This window comes from Capricornis sumatraensis, chromosome 10, assembly GCF_032405125.1.
Source record: "Capricornis sumatraensis isolate serow.1 chromosome 10, serow.2, whole genome shotgun sequence".
Classification (NCBI taxonomy): Eukaryota; Metazoa; Chordata; class Mammalia; order Artiodactyla; family Bovidae; genus Capricornis; species Capricornis sumatraensis.
This window is the reverse complement of record NC_091078.1, coordinates 592359-609900: the sequence shown is the minus strand read 5'-3', so window position 1 is coordinate 609900 and position 17542 is coordinate 592359.

Genomic DNA, 17542 nt, shown 5'->3' with positions numbered 1-17542 from the left:
TTCTTCCACTTGAGCAGATGCCGGTTCCAACCGAAAGCTCGCCGGGGGCTTTTCTGGCTCCAAACACTGTAGCTGAACTGAGTCGTTGTTAGCAGAAATTTAGAAAGCTTTTATGCTAAACATATGTTACCAGCTCGGAGCATGCCCCTCCTTCAGTACATACCTGGAAGCACTGGGGCTTGCGTGCTCTGGGTCAGCGCCCACTGTGAAGAGGTGCCCGGGACCGCACTGACTGTTCAGCCACACTACCCCCAGAGCGGGGAGCAGGGAGCAGGACTGCCGATGAACTAGCGATGATTCTCATCTGCAGGTCTCCTCTCAGAGACCTACATGCACACATGCTTTCTGCTTTTCAACCTCATCTAGTAAAGTCCTATTTATCTTCTGTGAATAGATTCAAAGCTCAGTCAGAATGTTTACAAACTTTAATGGGATGTGTGCAACTCAGATTCGATATTCGTTACAGCCTGGGACATGGGCATTTCCCTAACACAGAGCTGGCCCCAAACCTGTTCCCAGTAAAAGCTTGTTACTGGTGAAGGAAAGAATGGGGAAGTGAATGAAGAAAAGCGTAACTGATTCACTTGCATGACAACTGGCAGCTCACGTGAAAGCCACAACATTGAAAAATCTGACCAAGCGCCATTTCCTGTCATAGTGATGCCTGTCCTTTATTTTATTCCTGATGAATGAAGAGTTACAGAGTCAACATCGCCATGGGGAAGAAGACACAGGCAGGAGGCTCCTCCACTGCCACGGAGCCAGAGCTTCAGGAAGCCTAGTGGCATCGCTCCCACCCTCAGTAATGTGGGGTCTGGCTGTGCTGAATCCTCTCCTTTATATAAATTATGATAAAATACATGTAACATGAAACGTATCATCTTAACCATTGTTAAGCAGAGCAGTTCAGGAGCGCTAAGGGCACTCACAGTGCTGGGAACCCATCGCTACCGTCCGTCTCCAGGATCCTTCTGTCCTGCAAAACTGGAGCTGCACACCCAGCAAACACCAGCTTTTCACTCCCGCACTCCTGCCTCTAGCAACCACCATTCTGCTTTCTGTGTCCAGGATTTTACCTACTCAAAGTGCTTCATATTAGGTTTCCCTGGTGGTTCAGTTGCAAAGAATCTCCAAATTCTGGAGACTTGGGTTCGATCCCTGGGTCAGGAAGATCCCCTGGAGGAGGAAATGGCAGCCCACTCCAGTATCTTGCCTGGGGAATCCCATGGACAGAGGAGCCTGGCAGGCTATAGTCCATTGGGTCACTAAAAAGTCAGACACATCTCAGCAACTAAAACAACAACAAAATGCTTCATATAAGTGAAATCATACAGTATTTGTCTTTTTTGTGACTGGCTTGGAAAATTCTGAGAGAGATGGGCATACCAGACCACCTGACCTGCCTCTTGAGAAACCTGTATGCAGGTCAGGAAGTACAGTTAGAACTGGACATGGAACAACAGACTGCTTCCAAATAGGAAAAGGAGTAGTCAAGGCTATATATTGTCATCCTGCTTATTTCACTTCTATGCAGAGTACATCATGAGAAATGCTGGGCTGGAAGAAGCACAAGCTGGAATCAAGATTCCCGGGAGAAATATCAATAACCTCAGATATGCAGATGACACCACCCTTATGGCAGAAAGTGAAGAGGAACTAAAAAGCCTCTTGATAAAAGTGAAAGAGGAGAGTGAAAAAGTTGACTTAAAGCTCAACATTCAGAAAACTAAGATCATGGCATCTGGTCCCATCACTTCATGGGAAATAGATGGGGAAACAGTGGAAACGCTGTCAGACTTTATTTTGGGGGGCTCCAAAATCACTGCAGATGGTGATTGCAGCCATGAAATTAAAAGACACTTACTCCTTGGAAGGAAAGTTATGACCAACCTAGACAGCATTTTAAAACACAGAGACATTACTTTGCCAACAAAGGTCCATCTAGTCAAGGCTATGGTTTTTCCAGTGGTCATGTATGGATGTGAGAGTTGGATTGTGAAGAAAGCTGAGCACAGAAGAATTGATGCTTTTGAACTGTGGTGTTGGAGAAGACTCTTGAGAGTCCCTTGGACTGCAAGGAGATCCAACCAGTCCATCCTAAAGGAGATCAGTCCTGCGTGTTCATTGGAAGGACTGATGTTGAAGCTGAAACCCCAATACTTTGGCCACCTGATGCAAAGAGCTGACTCATTTGAAAAGACCCTGATGCTGGGAAAGATTGAGAGCAGGAGAAGGGGACGACAGAGGATGAGATTGTTGGATGGCATCAACAAGTCAATGGACATGGGTTTGGATGGACTATGGCAGTTGGTGATGGACAGGGAGGCCTGGCGTGCTGCAGTTCATGGGGTCGCAAAGAGTCGGACATGACTGAGTGACTGAACTGAGCTGTTTCACTAAGCACAACATCCTCAAAGTCCATTTATGCTGTGTGAACCTACCCTGCTAACCCCAGCTCTATTCTGTGAAGGCTGGAAACAGTGCCTCCCACTCCAGGGTGTCGACCTTCTAGAATGCTCCCCTCACACTGGAAGGAAGCCTGGATGGCTTTTTTGGATGGCTGAATGGTGCCTCATTATGCTGTGAGCTAAACTATGCTTATAAAAATGGGATTTTGCTACATAACTATGGAAAATACAAGCTTAAGCAAATAGGCATTTCCTCATTCATGTTAGAAGGTCAAGCTGGTTAAAAGGAAAAAGGCTGTGGCATATCAGTCGGTGGCTCAATTAGAAAGCTCAGAGACGGTCCAAGCCCAGGCTTTTACTCTCCCAGCCTGAGGGCCTGGGAGCAACACACAGACCATCTGGACGCGCCTCTGATGGGAGACTGGGCATTTTAGTTCCTGAAGCCCCAGGACTGAGAAGATTCACAGAGGAAATGTGTATTTCTAGTCTCTGGGCCCCACCATCGCCCACCCAGCTGCTTGTGGTCTGGATGGGACTTGACAGCAGATGGTGGGTATGACCAGAAGCCTCCTAATTGCATTCCTGAATCTGCCCTCTCCTTTCTCTTTTCTGCCTTGGAGGAGTCCTTTGATTTCTACCAGCTGAGGTGGTAAAAGATCCCACCACTGCACACCTTTTCTCTGCTGTGGCCTCTGAGCTGGGGATCAAGGGCAGCATCACTAATGGCCTAACACAGGTGGATGATCTGGGGGAGAAAAGCCCACCCATTCTCAGCAGCCTGTGAACTCCAAGCGGTCAGGGCAGCCACCCCTGGAGCTCTGAGTATCACAGCATTAAACCCCAGGGTGGAATTGGCAAGCTCTGGTGCAATGGTGTGACCCAGAGTGATCCTCGGGCTCACCCTGTTCTCTGTGGGTGACTCACAGGGGAGATATCCCTGGAGCGGAGGCCCCCAGATGCACGATCCTATTTCCCACCATGTTTAAGCTTTGAGAGAGATGCTGACAGGAACAAATGCCAGGCGAAGATGGCAGGCAGGGAAATACCTGAGAAGACCTCCCAGGTTCTATAATTAGCTGACAAAAGGCCACGGAGGGCATGGAGGAAATACTGGAGCCCAGGCACCGCTCAGCCCAGGTCCCTAAACTGAACCAAGCTGGGCCTCTATCGGTGTTCTTCTCAACCAAGCCCACAAATTAAACCAGGCTGAACTAACGTCCTTAATATCCAAAAATCCATCAACGAAAGTTAAGCTGTTGTTTGAAAATCTTTCCCCCAAGGGAGTGGGTGTGCTTCCTAAATTATCTAAAGAGAAATCTGAAGCTTTCTAGTTCTTGGAGAGGCCTACAAAGACAGCAGGAGCCAGCTGGTATCACACTGCATGTGTGTCTCTGGGAGCTTCACCCCCGGCCTTGGTCCAGGTGGGCAGCATTTCTGGAGAAAACCTGGCCCTCCCTGTGGCCATTTCTCTCTCCCCCTCCCTGCACTGGAGTTTTCACCGGGCAAATTTGCAGGATCTTTTTTCTATGATTGTTTTCTTGATAAACAGTCCATGCATAGCGTTCAAATTCTTTAATAGTTTCATTGCTTCATAGTTCCTGGGAAAACAATGCCATCGGGGAGCCTGAAAAATGGAGCTGGAAATAATTGGGGAGTGAATAAGGAGTCGGTTTTATTCTTGTGCCTTGAATTCCAGGAAAGCGGGGATGTGGCACAGGCCTGTGCAGAGGGAATGCGTGGCAGCCCGCCAAGCACACAGTGGCCCACGGAAGGGTCACCGGCTCCCTCGGCAAGAAAGACAACGGGAAGCAGCAGCCGTCCAGGCCCCAAGGAGAGCTGGGCCACGGGCACCGGCAAGACAGGTAGCGAGCGATGGTCGCCCCGTCCGACGCTTTGCGACCTCATGGGCTGTAGCCTACCAGGCTCCTCTGTCCATGGAATCTTCCAGGCAAGAATACTGGAGTGGAGACTCCTGTTATTCAGCCCAAATAAGGACTCGAAATGGGTTTCCGAGATGACTTGGTGGTGAAAAAAATCAGCCTGTCAATGCAAGAGACGCAGGTTTGATCCCTGGGTCAGGAAAATCCCTTAAAGAGGGAAATGGCAACCCACAGCAGTATTCTTGCCTGGAGAATTCCATGGACAGTGGGGCCTGGGGGCTACAGTCCACAGGGTGGCAAGGAGTTGGACACGACTTAGCGATTAAACAACAACAACAAAGGACTCACAATAGAATCTGAGCAGGGAGGCCACTGAAGGCCGCGCTTTCATCAGGGCCTTTGCTGAATCAGCTCCTGAGAGTGCTTTACTGCCCTCTGCACTGTGGGTCCTGGGGCTGGGAAGAGAAACCGCCACCCGGGAGCCCCAGGGCACACCAGGGAGGGCACACCAGGGAGGGCACACCAGGGAGGGCACACCAGGCAGTGGCGGCAAGGAGGGGACGAGGACCCAGGAGGCTGGGCTGGGACCTGCCTCTGACTCTCATCAGAGGTGTCCCTGGGCCTTGGGGGCCCTCCCATGTGACCCTCCCATTTGACCTTGGGAGCATGCAGGCAGTCATGGGGGAGATGTGCTAACTGTGAAGACTCAGAACCGAACAGATGGGTGAGCAGGGGCCCCTGCCCAGGGCTCCCTGACGCTAAGGCCTCCCTGTGAAGTCAGACACGCTGCACCGTGCAGTGCGGACGGGTTACACGATCCACACCCAAACATCCTTTCTTTGACTATACCAGAGTGCCCCAGACACGGCCCGCCTCATCACTGGCCTAGGGTTACGTCATGCACATTCCCTCCGTCTATGTCCTCAAAGACCTACCAAGTGCTTTTGGAGGAGCCTGGAATGCGTGGATTGGGTCCAAGCCACCGCGGGCGCAGAGCTAGAGTCGGGGCAGACAGCGCAGGGAGGAGGCTCCTGGCCGTGGCATTGCAGTGACAGAAGGCGGGCAGGGCCACCAGCGGCGCCCCCGCGGCGCTGAGCACTGCAGCCGCACCCGCGGCTTGCACGGTCGCGGCAACCAGACCTTCGTGAAGACCATGGGGACGGTATGGAAACGGAATTCCCAAGGAAAGACCCTGGATGCTTAGCCTAGTAGGTAGGCAGACAGGCCCTCCATAAAGTTAGAATCAGATAAAATTTGCCATCTCCTCTACCACCCAACAGCCTATGAGTGAATGACTTAGCGCCATTACTGAATTTGGACACATTCTTGACAACTGTTTTCATAGCAAAATCGCACCGTTGGGTCACAATGCACACGAAGTTATAGATGCACAAACACCTGTGTTTACGCTTCATACAGGGACAAAAGTGAAGCGATCTCAAGGCTACGCACTTAAGTTGGAAATATATTCTTTTCTGGCTTATGGACTCTTTGGGGCTTTCTTTAGGAAGAACAAGAAAATGTTATTCTATTATCTCTTAGGACAGTACAATCACACGGCAGCTCTAGGCCCTGTTGGTTACCTTGGCAAGCTGCTGATATTTCCTTTGGCATTTCCATGACTGAATGAGGGGTGGACAAATTGAGACCTACATTTAGCTCAATCCATATTTGGTTAAACAAAAGCTTAGGAGAATTAAAGTGGAACCAATTCAGGTACAGTATTAAATGAAGAGACACGAGCTAAGCATACAATCTCTTCTAATAAAATTTTACTTTGCATTGGTTTAATTAATAAGTAGGTTAGGCTAAATAGTATTTTTCCTAATGTGTGTCTACCATTTGTCCTTTATTTTAAATCAGACTTCTTGCTATAGTCTTTAACCTTTCATCTCTTTATGACTTATCAGAGTTTTTACAGATTTGAATAAAAATTTAACTGATTTTTGCTATAGCTATCACAGTCCTTTTTTTCTGGTTTGAAATTTGTTAGTGTTTGTGGAACAGAATTTTTTGAATTCCTTATATTATCAAATTTATTGAAATTTTAAATACTTTTTCTATTGCCTTGTTAGAAAATTCTCTTTTCTCACTCTGAGAATAAAATATATTTTTAATTTTATTTTTTAATTACCGTATCCAGAATGACTTTATTTTTGTTGTTTAATATGAAGTATGAATTGAGATTACCTTTCTCCATATATTACCAATTACTCTCGACTCATTTTTTAAATATTCTGCATTGTTTGTGAGAGGCATTTATTTATTAAATTTGTATCTAAACAGAGTCAATGTTTCAGATCCCTTGTTTGTTCCACTGGTCCATATCTTATTTCCTAAAAGTATATTCTAATATCAGATTAATTTGGCAAAACATTTTTATATCATTTAAATTTCCAAATATCATTTGAAATGCTCATAATTTTTTTCCTGTGCCACTTTTGGCATAATTTTATTAACCTTAAACATCACTACATTTGAATTAGTTAAAATGAATAAAGTTATGTTCAAAGATATTATAACAGTGTTTTTATTCTGATAGAATTTGCCTAAATATTAAGTAGCAGTGCGACAATTATACCCTAATGTTGAGCATCATCGCATCGTCACAATACAAGGATACCATGTAATAGTATGGGCAAAGTTCTGATTATGAGTTTATGTAAAATTAACAGAATTCACTGTTCTTTATGTACAACGATCTCAAGTATAGAATAGATGCATATGCCCACTCATTCACTTAACAGTTGCTCATGCACCATCTTCTCTGGGCCAAGTACTGTCTGGAATGCTGAGGTCTCAGCAGTTTGCGAAGCATACATGAGCTCCTGCCCTAGTGGTGCAGCTTCGTGGAATTTCCCAGCGTGGGGAGCTGGAGCTGGCTCAAACCAGTTCACACGAGCAAATTGTGAAATATTCAGGAATTTGCAAGTCGATTATTAAATACAACCACCCTTGCACTTGGCTGTAGTGAGAGTATTTACCCCCTTGCAAACACTGCGCAGCAGGGTCCCCACCCCACCCCACCCTGCCCCGCAGAGCCAGTTATTAAACGTTTACCAGAACACCACTGGGGGAATGAGACGATGAAGATGAGTAAGTCAGAGATACGTGCGGTCCGTTGGAGAGTAGTGTGGACTAGGGGGAAACTGGAGCAGCGGAGGAGGGCAGGGCGTATGCAGAGCTGGAGGAGGTAGAGTTTGGGATAAGGTGGCCAACACTCACAGAGAATGTGGATTAAAGTAAAGACCTGAGGGGGCTCAGGGAGGAGGCTGGTTAACCTTAAATCCTGTGGGCAAGTAGTTCCAAAACAGAGTTTAGAAGAGCAACTAAGCTAAGCATGCTCATTGACCCATCAGAAAAATCACTTCCAATCCCTTAGGGAAGCACGAGTGAGACTGGAGGGTTGCCTAATTACCCACAGAATGAAGCAGTCCTTTTCTGAACAGACAGAAACGGGGATTGGGGAAATCTGGTTCCTCTGCTCTAATTCGGGAGTCATTCAGGTAGAAGGGATTTCCAGAAGCAGAAGGTTCGGAGGTCTTTCCTGGAGGGACCCTGCGATCCCCTGGTAGTGGAGCCAGGAGTCTTCTCACCTGGCCCTTGTGCCTGCTGTTCCCGAGCTGCATCCCTAAAGGGGACGGAGGGAGTCGTTCCCTGCACTCTAGCTGCGGTTCAGCCTCAGAAACGTAGCAGTTTCTCAAGATGCTCTGCTTTGCTTTGTGCTCCCTTTAAGTTGCGAAATCCTTTGTTGGGCCCATGGGTTCTATGCTATGTGCTGGGCTTGCTTTGTTTGTTTCCAAGTTGTTTTCTTTTCTCTGTCTTTCTCTCTCTCTCTTTTTTTCGCACTGTTTCTCTTGATGTCTCCTGAAAATCTCTGCTTGACATTTGACCTCTTGCTCTGAGCCTCTGGGCAATGTGGATTTCTCATACGCGATGTCAGTAAAGACAAGAATATCACTACGCCATTCTGTGCCTTGATCCTTGTAAAGTTTCACTTTATAAGATTGTGAGAAGCACAGTTGAAATGGAATGATGGACGTTGAAGTGATTCACGTATAGCAGGCACTCCATATATATTTGCAGAATGTGAAAGTGTTTCACAAGCTTCAAGATGCCTCTAGAATCTCGGCTGTTCACATGCCCTCTGCAGGCCGTAGCATGCTCCCCCTCCGTGCTGCAGCAGCTGCTGCGCTGCTCTGTCTCTCCCAGTGAGCAGGGAGCGCCTAGGCTGTCAGGGGCAGGGAACCAGCCCTTTCTCCTCACGGAATCGCCTGCGCTCACCACTAAGTCAAGAAGGAGCGATAAAAGCAGCAGCATCCATGGATTAACAGACCAGTAGATTATAGTCCTTGAGAGAATCCACAGCATCTCAGCCACAAAATTGAACTAATATTTCTGAGCAGCTCAACTTTTTGATTTTCTTTTGCTTAGCAAAGCATTTATGGTCTAGTCTCCATGGAGCACTGCCACTCTGATTTTCATTTAAGGATCTTATTTCCAAGGGAGAAAAAAAATATAAACATCCCAAAGTGAAAATCTGTAGTTGTATTTTATAAATTTGCATAACGGTCCATTTTCAGAACCTGGTAGGTTGATTACCAAAGGAATCTACCAAGGGAATAAATGCCATTTGGATTTGTTTGCATAATATGCAATGCAAATCTGTCTTACCCAGAGGCTATAAAATTATCCCATTTTCTAAAGAAACTTATTTTTCTAGCCACCATAATAATTGCTTTTTCTAAATCAGATCATTTTATTTATTCAGACAAACCACTTTGGTTATTGAAATGACATAAAACATTCTGAACAACATTGAAACTCTAGCATAAACGGAGTTACAGGAAATCGAGGAGAAGAATTGGCTCCAAAGTTTACTTGTCTTGCAAATATTTTTTTTTCCTCCATCACTTAACATTTTCTCTTTGACACTACTTGACTGAACTCCTGCAGCCCTTATTCCTCCAAGGAAACAATCCGCTTGGGCAGTGTGAACTCTGAAAGGTCACATCTTCTGGAGTTATCTGCCGCCAAAAAGAATGGCTTTCATTTATTTTTCAAGTTCAAAAAGTTTATTTTTTTCTTGTTCATGACTCAAAAATGCTCAGAGTAATTTAACTCAGACTGACCAAACAGAAAAAGCACGTTGAAGCTGTGACAGGACTTGGAATGTCTGAGTCTTGCAGGAGAATTATTTAGAACTTTCTTTCAAAAGCCAGGCTTCCAAATGATGGGTTTTTTCCTCAAAATCTGAGCTTTGCTTTTCTATTGCAATTTCTAAGGCAAAAACCTCAAGGTATAAAGGCCAGAATTCTCTTAGAATGGATAACTAAGGTAAGCTGCATAAACATGAGACCAGCTTTTCTGATTGGATGTTCCTATCAGTCTAATAAAAAAAAAGGAAACTGTTACCCCAATTCAAAGACAGCTGTATTGATGTTAACAGTGGGTATGAGATGAAACCAAACACCACCACCAGAATTAACAAAAGAAATTTCTGGGAATTGGCTCTATTCTGAACCTGAACCAGCGAGCCTGAGCAAGGCTCACAGGACTCGGAGACTGGAGAGGGGAGAGGGTACGTATCTCTGCAGAGAGCCGAGGGACCCACTCCCTGCAGGCGGCACTGCTCCTTCCCTCCAGCCCTGAAGTGCTTCCCGGAGCAGAGGCAAGAGGCATGCAAGACGGACGCAGCTAGGGAAGGGCCAGTCCACTCCCATGGATTTCTAGGGCCAGAAGCCATGATGCTTCCTGCAGACCAGACATGAGTCACCCAGGAGAAATAGTGGTAGGAGTAAGGTTCTGTGCAGAGAGCCACCAAGAATCTCCCGAATCCTAGGGGCAAAGGAGGGAGGTCCTGGCAATACCTGGAATGAAGAAGCATCTGTCCTGATCAGAAGGGGGTTTTTCTAGCCAGGACTCCCTGAGGGGCTCTCATGATGCCACCAAAAGAAAAATCTCTTTTTCCACCTTTTAGACTCAGAGAGAACAAAGGCCCTTGGTATGGGGCAGCTGCCTCCCCCCGATCTCTCCTTTGTCCTTCTCTCTCCCTGCTCCAAAATAGCACCAAGGAAGTGGGAGAGAAAGGCCAGAAGTTGATCACAGTGTCTCCCTGAAAGAAGTAGCCCCTACATTGAAACCCAGCAGGAACCGTGAGTTCTAATGAAGATCAAAGCTTTGGAATCACATCCTCAATTTCTGAATTGAGCTGTTTTCTCAGATTGGAGCCACTATACTCCTCTCTGCTACCTAAAGCAGGCCTGGAACTTGGGGGTTGCATGCTGGCACAATAGTTCAGTCTAATAAAAGCTGTACCCTAAACCCAGATGACCTGGCTCCCTCCAGGACCCCAAGTTTAACCATCTAATCTATAGATCCTTCAGTTCAGTTCAGTCGCTCAGTCATGTCCAATCCTTCGCAACCCCATAAATCGCAGCACGCCAGGCCTCCCTGTCTATCACCAACTCCTGGAATTCACTCAAACTCATGTCCATCAAGTCGGAGATGCCATCCAGCCATCTCAGCCTCTGTCATGCCCTTCTCCTGCCCCCAATCCCTCCCAGCATCAGAGTCTTTTCCAATGAGTCAACTCTTCACATGAGGTGGCCAAAGTACTGGAGTTTCAGCTTCAGCATCAGTCCTTCCAGTGAATATTTAGGACTGATCTTTTTTAGGATGGACTGGTTGGATCTCCTTGCAGTCCAAGGGACTCTCAAGAGTCTTCTCCAACACCACAGTTCAAAAGCATCAATTCTTTGACACTCAGCCTTCTTCACAGTCCAACTCTCACATTCATACATGACCACTGGAAAAACCATAGCCTTGACTAGATGGACCTTTGTTGGCAAAGTAATGTCTCTGCTTTTCAATATTAAGCAGGTGCAAAAAACAGCTAAATCTTGATTGCTGGAAGCAAGAAAATGATTGAATAAGCAGCTGTGATCCCGCATGCTAGAGGCTCCCTTTCAGGCATTTGTGACCCTATATCTTTTACTGAAGCACCCAGATATTAAATGTCATCCAGGGCTAATGTTTCTCCTTGCATGGGGGCAATGCAGACCTCTAGGCTATCCTGAGCACTCTAGATACATACACCATTGCACTGAAGACCACTGAGCTCCACTCAAGATGCTGGCACCTACACTGGGACCTGGCAAAGCCTATCAAGCCTGGCAGTGGTCTTTTGGTTGAGCCTCCACAGTGTACCAGCCCGTGCGGCGGCTCTGCATATGGAGTTAGTTGCTCAGTCATGCTCGACTCTTTGGGATCCTATGGCCTGTAGCTCACCAGGCTTCTTTGTCCTTGGGGTCTCCCAGGCAAGAATACTGGAATGGGTAGCCATTTCCTTCTCCAGGGGATCTTCCTGACCCAAGGATCAAACCCAGGTCTCCTGCATTGCAGGCAGATTCTTTATGGAAGAGATATGAGGGAAGCCCCTGCATTCCTGGAGTCTGCCACTTGGACCTGACACGCACAGGCTCCAAGACCGTCTCCAGCAACGTTCCCCGCCATTTCAGGGTGCCCTCCACCTAGTCAGGCCAAAGCAGCTATTTATTCCACAGATGCACACTCCACACACACACCCCACCCTCATGCCCTCTTTGCCTTATTCCGCACGGGTCCTCTTTAAGTTAGTAAATATAAAAGTAATCACTGGTTTTGCATTATTGTTGCTGCTCAGTTGCTGAGCCATGCCCAGCTCTTTGCGACCCTGTGAACTGCAGCACGCCAGGCTCCCCTGTGCTTCACCATCTCCTAGAGCTGGCTCAAGTTCATGTCCACTGAGTCGGTGATGGTATCTAATCATCTCACCCTCTGTTGCGCCTTCTCCTTTTGCTTTCAATGTTTCCCAGCATTAGTGTTTTTCCCAGTGAGTCCGCTCTTCACATCAGGTGGCCAAAGTATTGGAGCTTCAGCTTCAGCATCAGTTCTTCTGATGAATATTCAGGTTTGTTTTTGCCTACATTCTGAATAATGCAAGGATATTGAAACACAAACTATCGCACAATTGCACTCATCTCACACACTAGCAAAGTAATGCTCAAAATTCTCCAAGCCAGGTTTCGGCAATACATGAGCTGTGAACTTCCAGGTGTTCAAGCTGGATTTAGAAAAGGCAGAGGCACCAGAGATCAAATTGCCAACATCCGCTAGATCATCAAAAAAGCAAGAGAGTTCCAGAAAACATCTGTTTCTGCTTTATTGACTATGCCAAAGCCTTTGACTGTGTGGATCACAACAAACTGTAGACTATTCTGAAAGAGATGGAAATACCAGACCACCTGACCTGCCTCTTGAGAAACCCATATGCAGATCAGGAAGCAACAGTTAGAACTGGACATGGAACAACAGACTGGTTCCAATTAGGGAAAAGAGTGCATCAAGGCTGTATATTGTCACCCTGCTTATTTAACTTGTATGCAGAGGACATCATGAGAAACACCGGGCTGGATGAAGCACAAGCTGGAATCAAGATTGCCGGGAGAAATATCAATAACCTCAGATATGTAGGTGACACCACCCTATGGCAGAAAGTGAAGAGGAACTAAAAAGCCTCTTGGTGAAAGTGAAAGAGGAGAGTGAAAAAGTTGGCTTAAAACCCAAGATTCAGAAAACTAAGATCATGGTATCTGGTCCCATCACTTCATGGCAAATTGATGGGGAAACAGTGGCAACAGTGGCTGACTTTATTTTTGGGGGGCTCCAAAATCACTGCAGATGGTGACTGTAGCCATGAAATTAAAAGATGCCTACTCCTTGGAAGGAAAGTTATGACCAACCTAGATAGCATATTGAAAAGCAGAGATATTACTTTGCCAATAAAGCTCCATCTAGTCAAGGCTATGGTTTTTCCAGTGGTCACATATGGATGAGAGAGTTGGACTATAAAGTTGAGCACAGAAGAATTGATGCTTTTGAAGTGTGGTGTTGGAGAAGACTCTTGAGAGTCCCTTGGACTGCAAGGAGATCCAACCAGTCCATCCTAAAGGAGATCAGTCCCGGGTGTTCATTGGAAGGGCTGAAGCTGCAGACCATGGGGTCATTTCTGATTTCTATGTCTCCACCTACCATGATACTGGTTTTCAGTATTTTATTTGCACTTTATTTGTAAGGCTTCCAAATTTTGTCTTTTTTGTTATTTTTCAATGCTCCTTTTTATTTTCTGATATGTTTGCCACCATTTTGTAGTCAGTTATTCCTGGCAACTAACTCCTACCTCAGGTTCAATTTTCACCTTATTATCCTCGTCTTTCAGTGGTCATCTTAATGCTTCTTGGTGACTTCCTAAGGGGAAACTTTCTTAGTCCCTGTTTTTCTGCGACTGTCATCACCCCTTTGCTTTGGCATCGACTGTTGTGGCAAAGAATCTTTTCTTCATACCTTGTCTTTGTGAGAAAGGTTTTGACTCTTTTCTTTCGCGTTCTCCAGGCTTAATGGGTCAAGTAACGGTAGTTCTATCTACATACATTCTTCCAGGGCTGCTCTAACAAAGTACACAGACACTCAGTTCTCACAGTTCTGTTGGCCTAAAATCCGAGATCAAGGTGTCAGCAAGTCTGACTTTTCCCATTTGCCATCTCCCTGGCATGTAGAGAGCATCCTTTCGCCCTGGCCTCTCCTGACCTCTTCTCTGTGCCTGGGCATCTCAAGTGGCTCATCCTCTTCTTATAAGGATTGGGGCCCCTTCTGATGGGCTCATTTCACTTTAATTGCCTCTTCAAAGGTCCTATCTCCAAATACAATCAAATTCTGGGGTACAGGAATAGGACTTTAAGTTAGGAATGGGGAGACCAAATTCAGCCCAACACAGGTCCCCCGCTTTGCACAGAGGAAGGGAGTCTGAAAAGTCCATTTTCCCTACATGCTGGGCTCCACAGTGCCAATTCTCTTTGACATTTTACCTGCCCTCGCCTTGCAAGGTTTGCTCAGTGGGAGGTGAGACGGCTGAGGAATGTGGGGAAGAGAGAAGCATGCATAAGCATATGAGTGTGTTTTCTCTCTGGTCAAATGCAGACTTTTTCTCTGAGAAAGTCCCTGGTCACTCCGACTCCTACCCGGGTGTGTGTTTGCAGCTGCTGCCACCGCAGAACAAGGCCTCCTCTTTCGCCCAGGGCGAAACTCAGTCCCGGCTCGTTTTGTTGTTTTTAAGCTAGAATGCTTATTTTAACCCCATGTGCAGTCTACCAGCTGGAATTCAAACGCTCATGAAAAATCGTTTCAAAGAAACGTTTTCCAACCCACTGTCCATATGTCCCCGGAGAGGACCTGTGACCACTCTGGAAATGCCTCTGTCCATTACGCTCTCAATTCAGCTTGAATGTGGGGGGAGCGGGGTGGGAAGAGACAATGATTTATTTTCAAAAGGTTTTGAAGTCTTCAGATATTACACGTGGCTAGTCTGAAATCTCATTTGTATTTCCCTAATGCTCAAAGATCTGATGATGTGGAAAGGCTTTCATTAAGATTTTGGTTTTGCTTCTGCTCTTTATTAGCAGCTCACACTTAGAATGTACGGCAGCTCAGAGGGGACTGAAAACGGCTGAAAGTGAACTTTGAAGCACAATGGCATCGATGCAGACACGCCGAGGCGAGCAGAAGCTTAAACAAGAGTGAGACTGTGCCTGAGAGAAAGGACGACTCTGGCTCAAGGAAGCACCGTCACCACCGGAGGCGCCGAGTGACCCTGTGGCTCGCGGTGGGAATCAGGACAGTCGCGTGGACTCATTCCCGGACGGCGATGGACAGACCCTCTCCGTGCGAGCAAGGCCGCACCCTGGCGCCGCACGTGCTTCTGACGGTGGGGGAAGGGCCGGCCACTGCGGGGACAGGGATTTCCTCCCTCCGCACACGCAGAGCTTCTCGGTCAGTTACTCCGCTTTGGATCCGTCTCCACTGTGACTGTAGGGCTTGATCAGGCACGCATAGGAGAGGAGATAAATATCACCAAACGTCAGACTCTACAAGCAAGCAGAGAACAGAGGCCGTGTCTACCCTCACCTCAGGGATATGGGGACAACCGTCTTCTCCTCCCAAAGGCTTCCCTCATTTACCAGTACCTGGCCTTTTCAATCTTTAGCCTCTTCCTTGGACGAGGCGACTGACTGCTATGCTCCCAGAAAGCTCTGCTCTTAAAGCGGGCTGCTGGGGCTTGACCTCCCAGCCCCTGCACTGTGCAGCACGTGTCCTCAGAGGTTTCGCTCGAGCCCGACTCTTCGAGACACTGAGGCCCCTTTGTCCCAGGGATTCTCCAGGCAAGAATACTGCAGAGGATCGCCACGCCGTTCTCTAGGGGATCTTCCCGACCCAGGGGTAGAACCTGCGTCCCTACGGCTTCCGCGCTGGCAGGTACATTCTTCACCACTAGCGCCACCTGCGGAGCACTGTTTGCTGTGCGGGTCAGGTCCGCTCCGCAGCTCAGCCCTCTGACTTGTTTCAACCCCGTGCACTGCAGCACTCCAGACTCCCTGCCCATCACCAGCTCCGGGAGCTTGCTCAAACTCATGTCCATCGAGTCGGTGATGCCATCCAACCATCTCATCCTCTGTCGCCCCCTTCTCCTCCTGCGTTCAACCTTTCCAAACTTCAGGGTCTTTTCCAAAGAGTCAGTTCTTCGCAACAGGTGGCCAAAAGTATTGGAGTTTCAGCTTCAGCATCAGTCCTTCCAGTGAATATTTAGGACTGATCTCCTTTAGGGTGGGCTGGTTGGATCTCCTTGCAGTCCGAGGGACTCTCAAGAGTCTTCTGCTATACCACAGTTCAGAAGCATCAATTGTTCTGCGCTCAGCGTTCTTTACAGTCCACTCTAACATCCAAATGTGACTTACTGGAAAAACCATAGCTTTGACTAGATGGACTTTTGTTGGCAAAGTAATGTCTCTGCTTTTTAATCTGCTGTCTAGGCTGGTCATAGCTTTTCTGCCAAGGAGCAAGGATCTTTTAATTTCATGGCTGCAGTCACCATCTGCAGTGATTTTGGAGCCCCCCAAAAATAAAGGCTCCCACTGTTTCCATTGTTTCCCCATCTATTTGCCATGAAGTGATGGGATCAGATGCCATGATCTTTGTTTTTTTGAATACTGAGTTTTAAGTCAGCTTTTTCACTCTCCTCTTTCATTTTCATCAAGAAGCTCTTTAGTTCTTCTTCACTTTCTGCCATAAGGGTGGTTTCATCTATGTATCTGAGGTTATTGTTATTTCTGCCATCAGTCTTGATGTCAGCTGGTACTTCATCCAGCCCAGCGTTTCTCACGATGTATTCTGCAGATAAGTCAAATAAGCAGGGTGACAATATACAGACTGGATGTACTTTTTTCCCAATTTGGAACCAGTCTATTGTTCCATGTCTGTTTTAACTGTTGCTTCTTGACCTGTATACAGATTTCTTAGGACACAGGTCAGGTGGTCTAGTATTCCCATCTCTTTAAGCATTTTCCACAGTTTGTTGTGACCCACACAGTAAAGGTCTGTCTAGTCAAGGCTATGGTTTTCCAGTGGTCATGTATGGATGTGAGAGTTGGACTGTGAAGAAAGCTGAGTGCAGAAGAATTGATGCTTTTGAACTGTGTGTTGGAGAAGACTCTTGAGAGTCCCTTGGACTGCAAGGAGATCCAACCAGTCCATCCTAAAGGAGATCAGTCCTGGGTGTTCATTGGAAGGACTGATGCTGAGGCTGAAACTCCAATACTTTGGCCACCTGATGCAGAGAACTGACTCACTGGAAAAGACCCTGATGCTGGGAGGGGTTGAGGGCAGGAGGGGAAGGGGACGACAGAGGATGAGATGGTTAGATGGCATCACCGACTCAATGGACCTGGGTTTGGGTGGACTCCGGGAGTTGGTGATGGACAGGGAGGCCTGGCATGCTGCTGTTCATGGGGTCGCAAAGAGTCGGACACGACTGAGTGACTGAACTGAACTGAACACAGTTAAAAGGCTTTGGCGTAATCAATAAAGCAGAAGTAGATGGTTTTCTGGAATTCTCTTGCTTTCTGGATGACCCAACAGCGTTGGCAGTTTGATCTCTGATCCCTCTGCTTTTCTAAATCCAGCTTGAACATCTGGAAGTTCACAGTTCACGTACTATTGAAGCCTCACTTGGAGAATTCTGAGCATTACTTGGCTAGCATGTGAGATGAGTGCAATCGTGTGGTAGTTTGAGCATTCTTTGGCATTGCCTTTCTTTGGGATTGGAATGAAAACTGATCTTTTCCAGTCTTGTGGGCACTGCTGAGTTTTCCAAATTTGCTGGCA